Consider the following 9,340-nt stretch of genomic DNA (forward strand, 5'->3'; position numbering starts at 1 on the left):
GTCGAGGAGAACAAGGAAGGAGCATTCACCCCTATCCAGAGCCCTCCTCATATCATCCACCAAGGCGACCAAGGCTGTTTCTGTCCCATGCCCAGGCCTAAAACCTGACTGAAATGGGACAGTTCAAAATAGAAGACATACTTCTCTCCTTATTTTCTTTGTGGAACATTGTTCTGAAATTTACAGACAGCCTACAGTTGTCCCTCAGTAAGAAACCAGCAAAGTTTCAGAAGGATAGATGCAACAGATCATGTGGAAGGGGAGTTCTCCAGTCTGGGTGAGGGAGTGATTTGCTTTCTCTTCACCCCTTCCCTAATAGTTTTTTTGGGGGGTAAATTTGTATGAAAATGCACAGGTCATTAGAAGTGTCTCCCAGGCACTTACATTCTCCCCCTACCAATTCTATTCCGCGCTATGCAACCATCCCTCCTCATCCTACCATCCTCCAGCAACTCTTCATAAAAACAGGTGTTTTGTGCAACTCTCCTCTACCTCCTCCTTGTTATGCACAAGCTCTCAATGTATCTTCCTCCCCATAACTTCATTTGTGCCAAGACTTCACCAGGATTCAGCCAATGAATCTGTTTTCAAAAGTAGGGCTAAGTTATGGAGAAACTCTCAGCATGTACTAAGTGCCTTTCCCTCACCACTGAAGCTAGAGTTCAAGCAAAATGAAAAACACAAATGACAAAACATGCATAGGACTGAGCTGAAAGGGTAGTCAATTCATTAGATGGAATTGGGTAAGCACTGTATTAAGCCTGCAGTACCATGCTCACAATTCAGGACTTATTTCTGCGTAAACATGCAGAACATCAAGGTGCAAACCTCCCTGCAAAAGTAACTTGTGCTGGAATCCTACGCACACTTTCCTGAAGGTAAGCCTCATTAAACATAATGGGTTTCTGAGTAGGCATACATAGGATTGTATAAATGAGCAGTATTTATCTTCCCTCCAATTAAAAAAACAAACCAAAATTCCTATTATTATTAAAACTTTCTGTTCATAGGAACATAGGCAGCTGCCTTATACCAAGTCAGACCCTGGGTCCATCTAGCGCAGTATTGTTGACAATGACTGGCAGCAGCGGCTCTGCAGAGTTTCCAGCAGGATTCTTCCCTAGCCCTACCTGGAGATGCCGGGGATTGAGCCTGGGACCTTCCGCATGCCAAGCATGTGCTCTGCCACTGAGCTGCAGCCCTTCCTGTTGCTGGATAATGGCAACTCACAAACAGAACAGCCCCAGATTTGTTTCTCTGCAACCATGTGAACCCACTTTTCTCAAAGGCTTGAGTGAGAAGGAGAAAAACCAACCCTCTTGTCTGGTTGTATAAAGTCAAATACAGTTCAGAACTTCTCTCACCCACCGAAGAGAATTCTCTTTAAGAATTCCCCAAGATATGTGCTCTGGGTGGAATAAAGAAGAGAAAGAAAGAACAGGGGGGGGGGGAGGGAGAAGAAAAGAAGAATGGTGATTGGAAATGCGGGGGGGGGGGGGTAGAGAGAATTCCCGAAGCCAAGTGGCTCCTTTCAGAGAGGTAGTACTTCAGAGGAATTTAGGAGACTCTGGAGGGTTTGTAAGGATTGCACATACTTAAATGAACTTTATGAGGTGAGGTGGCAGAGGGCTTTTTCTAGCTTTTTTTTAAACTGTAGAACCTAATTCAAAGCCTTAGCAGTTCCTTGCTCATGACACCACATAGTCCTAACCCTCCTTTTGAAATAATGTTGAGTCCTACAGCTATTTCGGAGAAATTAAAGTGGAGGGGGAGAAGAAGTTTGTGAAGGCTGATCGGATCCTTTGCTGTACTGAAGCTACTAAACCTCTGCAGAAGCCAAAGGTTCCAGTTTGGGGCAGTAAAATCAGGTGCTGTGTAGGGATGGTGGAGAAATTCTCCACAAATCTTCGGGAGGCCAAGCACCGAGGCATTCGGCCCCCCGAAAGTGTTGGGGAAATTCTCCGCTGGCCCCCCGCCCCCCCCCCGGGATGGGACTTAACTTCAGCGAATGTCCCTCCTGGCAGCGGGTCTCGGTGGCAGTTCGTCGGGGGTGGGGGTGGCGGCCGGTCTCCTGACCGGCTGCCGCCGCTGACGCCATTACAAAATAATGTAATGCTGCCATTACATGTATGTAATGCAATAATGTAATGCTGCCGCCATTACAAAATAGAAAAAGTGGGGAAAAAAACCACCAACCCGTGATAGGCTACATAACGATTAACGTAGCCTATCACGGCTAGATTTCCAAAGTCAGCCGTGATAGGCTACGTTAATCGTCACGTAGCCTATCACGGGAGACTTTGGGAAAAGAAAAAAAAAGCGTATGCAAATGGCGGCGGCCCATGGGCGCCGCCATTTGCATTCCTTATTTTGGCACGTCTAGTCTGCGTAAAGATTTACGAAGACTATGGCGAAAATAAGGGCAATGCAAATAGCGTTCCCTTATTTTCGCCGTAGTCTACGTAAATCTTTACGTAGACTAGATGTGCCAAAATAAGGAACGCAAATGGCGGTGCCCACGGGCCGCTGCCATTTGCGTACGCGCTCCCCCCCCCCCAAAGTCACCTGTGATAGGCTACGTGATGATTAACGTAGCCTATCACGGCTGTCTTTGGAAATCTAGCCAAGATAGGCTACGTTAATCGTTATGTAGCCTATCACAGGGTTTTGTGTTTTTTTTCACTTTTTCTTTCGCGGCCTGGGAGACGGGGCGCTTCTCCCCGGCCTGAATTTCGGCCGGGCGAGGCGGGGCGCCTCCCCCCCCTCACTTGAACATCGGGGGGAGAAGCGAAGCACCTCCCCCCCACCGCGAAAAAAGCTGTGGGACAAGGTAAGTCCCTTTCGTACATCCCTAGTGCTGTGTGGAATACCAGTATGAAGCTCTTTCTTCCCTTCCTTCTCCCTCTTCAAAATTTCATTGCAAGCAAGCTCCCAACAGTGGCATGTAAGAGCAGAAAAGTAGGGGGAGAGGGGGGTTTTGCACCTCAAAAAAGCCCTACACCAGAGACCTCCTAATGGTCACCTTAAACACCTTCTGATTAGGATCTCTAATCCCCTGTGTGGCTTGGCAGTTTTTACTTTTTGTTTTAGTCTTTGAGAAAAGGAAACTTTATGCATGGCTAGCACAAAAGCCACTGGACCTAACTGTCTGAAATTTGGCAGATTCAGTCAGCTCCATAGGGGCTGCCAGGTCCCCAAATTCCATGCACTTATGTGGAAGAACAAAAAAATTACAGCTCTTTGTTTAAAGCATTTTCTTGAAAAAAGCAAATTTTACCTGTGAGTAGCACAAAAACCACTAGGCCTAACTACCTGACATTGGGCAGGTTCAATCAGCTCCATGGGGGCTACTGGGTCTCCAAATGTCATGTATTTATCATACAAAATAAAAAAGTTATGGCAGTTTCTGTTTTCCAATGCAAGTCAATGGGAAAACCAAAAAAGGCAATTAGGACAGCTCAAAAAAGATCCAGGGCCCATGCCCAGGTGGGCCACCTCCTAACAACACCCCTGGGAGACAGGATAAGGAAATGGCCGAAGCTTTACTTTTGGACCAGTTTGCATGTTATATCAGCTGGCTGCAAAAAATTCCTTATGTTGGCACCGCCATGCAGCAAGTGCAACTTGCACAACCTTAGCATATTGGTCTCCCATATTGCTCAGAACAGAGGCATATGCTGGTATTTTGGCCCCACCTCTCTTGCCTTTGGTCCCACCCACCACTGGAATGCAGTCCCTGAGAGCTCCTCTGAAATTGGAGTTGGCCCTCAGGCTGAGTTTCAACACTTAAGAGGCTGGCTATGCCACAATTGTGGTATGGATGGAGATGCTCATTAATCATTCTATACCTGATACCTCTAGTGTTGTGGACTCCATCATGCTGAAACCATTCGAACCGTCTCCATGTCACCAGTGCTTTATCCAGACGGGCTCTGAGTTCTTGAAGCAAAATGAGAGCCATAAAAATTCCATGGATTAAATTTGCAGGCCAATAATGCTGTGAAGAATATACTCCCCCAATTGCTTTAGTTTGGTTAGTTTTTCTTAGGACATTGCATTCGTTCTCTTCCAAGACATTGAATTAGCTGCATCTAATCTTGGACATGTTTTACTTAACTGAGAGGTGAGAGCTACTTTTACATGTTGCTTGGTAGAAGAACCTGCGGGTGAACTCCAAGATGTTTATGTGATGAAACTCATACTGTTATAATGGACACCTCTAGCCTACCATTCATTGCTTTGCTGTTTTGGACTAGAGAGTTTTCTGGTTTCTGTTGAAGTACTTATCAATCCCCCTCATGGTTTTGAGCATAATTGGGTTGTTGTTGTTGTTGTTGTTCAGTCGTGTCCGACTCTTCTTGACCCCATGGACCATAGCACGCCAGGCCTTCCTGTCCTGCGCTCTCTCCCGGAGCGTGCTCAAGTCACCCTGCTTGTTGAACATTTGTGCCTATATACCTGCCTAAGTTGCTGTCATAATGTGTCGCCATTTTCCATATATTTTCATTTTTTCTATCAGAGATTGGGCCTATTGGTTGGCTTCCTAAAACTGACAGACTTTAATCTGTGGGTCTCATTACCAAAAAACTTAAGCAGAGTATACATGCCTAAAATGCCTAAAAGTCATTTCCTACAAGCTCCTATGCAAGCTAGCTCCCTTGGAAATAGCTGTCAGCTTTTAAAAACACAAATGATGACTTGGTCTCCAATTTCCACCCTGAATTGGGCTTCTCTGCATCATTTAACAGGCACTGGGTCTTGTTTTAGCAGCAGCAACATGAAGATTTACAATATTTTGGTTGCAATCTTATACACACCTGGAAGTAAGATCCATTGAACTCAATAGGCTTCTGTCTGAGTAGAAATGTATAGCATTACACTGTTACTCATCTACATAGGAAGCCAATCATATAAGTCTGGATTTCTAAATATATATTTATATCTGAAGTGACAATGTAGCCTTAGACCATCCATTGAATTCCTTACTGAGTTAGGATTTGAGTCCAGATTTCCTATACACTTTCCATTGCATCAGAGGAGTCATGGTTGACACAACATAGGTAGCTCACAACATGACCCACAAACAGAAGACTTCACTATGTTTAGCCAATCAGACATGAGTCTCACATGCACAACTTGCAGTTCCTGTAGTGCTGCTGCATCAGCCTCACATTTGACTTTCTAACAACACAATTTGTATCTCTGGGTGTTTAAACAAAATGGGTTGTTTAAAACCCATTTTTGTACTTCTGTCTTTAAGATACGGATTTAGTAATGTTGTGGCCCACAGGTCTACTAACCTCAAAAATATATTATGTACCAACTAACCAATTAACTTAAAACAATTTAATAACTAGGAAGGCCAAAGGGATGAGGGAGACTTTTTGAAACAAAAGTCTAATTTCAGCAAGATTTTTCTGCCTACTTTTGTGACCCTACATTATGCAGTTAAATAATTTTTGTTCCATAGTTGCATAAAATCTGGTTAATTACTGGAGATTAGCTCTGAAAGGCATGGCAGATATTTTTAATATAACCCATTATGAAAGAAAAGCCTGCATCTCCCTAGTTATGCTCCAGATGTCTCACTTTTAAAATCAGTGTCCTCACCTCATGTTCCACCTCCACTTTACATATAATTAAGTATATTGTCCTGGCATATTAGCATGCCTCTTAACACAAAATTAAAAGGGAAGCTTTGCTTCTCTTTTTGTTTTTCCTAACACCTGTTACAGAAAGCCTTAGTTCCCTCTGAGTCATCTTGCGGCAAAGCACAATATCCTGCCATTTCAAATACAAGTACCTAAATATGTTCCTCTATTAATCCATGTATAATTAGCAAGCCATATTTGTAATTCAGCATTTGCCTGGCTGCCTTTGGCCAAAAACAACTGCTCCTAGAACACTGGGCACATCCCTGTTGCTGCTATAATGCCACTGACAGCAGTGACAGAGCCAGACAGCAGCCATCTTAAGTGATATGAACATTGCATACCCATCTCATTCTTAATTCTCCTTCCAATGGGAACACTTAACCTTAAAGTGTGCCATAAGCTGAGTCTAAAATAAGAGCAAATGCAACTGTATGTAAACTGCAGTACACATGGAGTGCCTACCTTTCCCCCATTCCTTGTATGTAGTTTTGCCAGAAAGTCTACTGAGCTGGAGACAAGGCAGAATGGAGTGGCAAAAAGCAGTGCAGGCTTAATTCTAATCCACCCCCCCCCCGTCTGTTTGGCCCCTCATACACTGTCTAGGAGTGCCGTAAACTCCAGCAGCCTTACTACCTTTGTCCAAGCTCTGAAGAATTACTGTCTAAGACAAAAGGGGAAACTAAGGGCTTGTCTACATGAGGCTTTTATTCTGTGATCAAGATTGGTTACTCACAGAAGTTTGCAGGTCCTTTACATGATGCCATCAACCTCCAGTGCCTCTCCTGTGCTTGTGACCATTTCCACGGCTTTATTTGTAACAGGGATAATGAGCTATTTAAAAATGGTGATTTGAATCAATTTGTGGAGATTGCAGCTGGGGAGGGAGGGCTTAACTCTTGCGCTGCAATCTTGATGAAGATCACCCCCTCCCCAGCAATTAGGCCTGAGAAAACCCTCCTACTGGCTTGAAAAAAAGTCCTTCCATTAGCTCCAGTGGGAGGCTTCTTTCCAACCTAATTGCCATGGGTGGTTGTGTGCATGGAAGGGAGTATGTGTGTGGCGGCCCCACCCACCTCTGTCATATAGCCTCCAGAAGGATGGCCATGACGGAATGCAGTCCTCAGGCTGAAAAGGTTCTCCAATCATGCTATATAGTGCAGTGAACCTTCACTTTATTGTTATAGATCAGGTGGGGATGGGGTAGGGTGGGGTGAAGTCACATTTTCTTCTTCTCTTCCTTGTGAAATCTTCCCATACAATGCAGGGAGGGGACTGTATCCTGCCTGATTCTAATCCAGGATACTTACTATATTATTGTTGTTGTTGTTAACAACATTTCTATACCACTCCATAGCCTGCAAGCTCTTAGGCGCCTGCGCTTCTCCACACCTCCATTTTCCTCTCTTTTTTCTCCCCTACTGACACCCAACCCTCAACATTATGTGGGTCCTAGACTCTCGCAGATCTTATGTGGGTCCTAGACTCTTGCAGATCCCTGTCAGGTCATTTGTTGTAGGTTTTTTCTTTCTCTTTGCAGACTAATATACTTCTGTGAATGTAAGGAGCCTTCTGATGCTGGAAAAAGGCATCCACTACCTATTCTTGGATGGCCCTGTTTTCCTTCCAAACCTGGTAGTCACAGGATCACCTAAATTTAGTGCTAAAGGGAACAAGTATGGACCTTGCAGCATGTATTTTTAGCCTCTAACAGGAGGACTGCTGTCCAGAATTCTAGCTATCCTGGAAAATGAACTTTCTAGTTCTGTTTGCGGTGTTGTTATGGGGGCACAGGGTTCTGAACAATGGAGAAGGTGAAAGGTATCGTTTGCCCTTTCATCTCTCCTGAAACATCCCCCAGATAATAGAGGGAGGTAAGGTTTCAATCTCACAGTCTGCAGCTGCCCAATCCTGAGTCCCCCATTCAAGATAGCATAAGCTCTAAGGCCTAAAGCAAGCCAGTCCCCAACCCACAATTTTCTCCTGCCAACACACGCCATCAATATCCTCAACATTCTGTGGCATAACTGCCCTCAACATTCCATAGGTCGTGGAAGCACACTAAGGAATGGTCCTTGTTCGCCAATTTTTAAAAATATTTGTCTCTTAATTTACAGCCTAATATATTTTTGCATACCTAAGTCCCCCAATTATGCAGAAAACACTACCTTATTTTTGAGTGGCCCCATTTTGCTTCCAAACTGATTGCTACAGGACCACCCAAGTTTGGTATTAGAAAGACTAATGATGCTTTTTACCAGAAGACCCAGATCCAGGTAATCATAAGCAAAGTTCAAGGCAGTGAATCCAGTGATAGCCTCACAGTACCCTCCCCATTTAAGATGTGGTCAGCATTATTCAAAGTCAGATGACTGATCACTTGTAAAGTAGTAGGAGGCAAGGGCTGAGCATTGGACCAAGACCATTTCCTGTTTCTCCCTTGCCTGCTGTATGCCCCAGCCGTGGGCTGCTAAGGTTTGGAGGTGCCGAGATAATGATAAGCCAGATCCAGGTTTGCTTACAAGGAGACTTTATGGAGTACTTACAGCACACAGGCGTACCCAATGGTTGGATCAGACAGCTTCTCTGAACCCAGAGCCAAGGGGTACAATGGGTTTTATACCATACATGTTAGCAGTGAAGCAGCATGACAGAAGCAAGTGTTAATTAGTGTTCATTTGCAACTTTCCCAGCATAGGCTAACAGTACTTGTGCAGAGGGAAAACAATCAGAACTTTCCCAGCACAGCCACCTGTAACTCAGCATAAACATAGCCTCACTTCTCAGGCACATCCTAGGCCCTGATAAGATACTAGCCTTCGTTAGCATGGAATGTGCTGAGGCCGTGCTATCGACCTTTGACTCATCTCACATGCTCAGAGGCCCGCTAGCAAGGAAATTGCACTTATAACAAACCTAAAGAGAGCACTATGGATCTCTAGGCCCCTCTAAAACTACAGGTGACTTGGTTACACTTCTGGGGCCATTACACTCCACCCCCAGATGTTCAAAGGATGATACCAGTCTGCGCGTCACAATCTCTTCTTACCCAGAGGGCCGGATCTTCTTTGCCTTGTCGTTTGATCACCAGGGGATTGATAACTACTTTACTGTATATTTTAAAATGACAGCCATATGAGCAAGCACGCAAAGCTATAAAACTACTTATGATGGTCACGGTTACTGCAACTACATGCTTCTACCACCCCCCGATTCTTTGAAACCAGTTTGAAATCGGTTTGAAGAGGCAGTCCTCCTCTAGGTGATGTATTTTCTCACTTTGCACATACAAAGCCCTTGTGCTGTGATTTATCACGCTGTGGTTGCCAGGAATGTACACGCAGCATTCCTGCTGCAACACAGCACAAATATCCTGGGCCGCTATAATCATATCTAAAGCCAGGCGGTTCTGCAAAACAGCAGTTCTCATGCTTGTCAGTTCAATTCCAATGGCTTCTAGTGCCTCAGGGGTGTTGTTCAATGCCATGTCCATTGCTGTTCCAAAGATATTTACCTTGTATATTATGGTGGTCACCCCACCCCCAGGGCATAAACTCCAAGCATAATCAGCTGCACCGAAGATGCCTCGTTGCCATCTCACCTTCCAGGCCCTGTAATTCTCTACTGCAGGACTCTCTAAGGCATTCACCAACCTATCGGGACCCCATAACAGTCCCAGGGAGCACCTT

The sequence above is a fragment of the Heloderma suspectum genome, chromosome 1 (assembly GCF_057233095.1).
Source record: "Heloderma suspectum isolate Gila_16-S chromosome 1, 16-S_ref, whole genome shotgun sequence".
NCBI lineage: Eukaryota > Metazoa > Chordata > Lepidosauria > Squamata > Helodermatidae > Heloderma > Heloderma suspectum.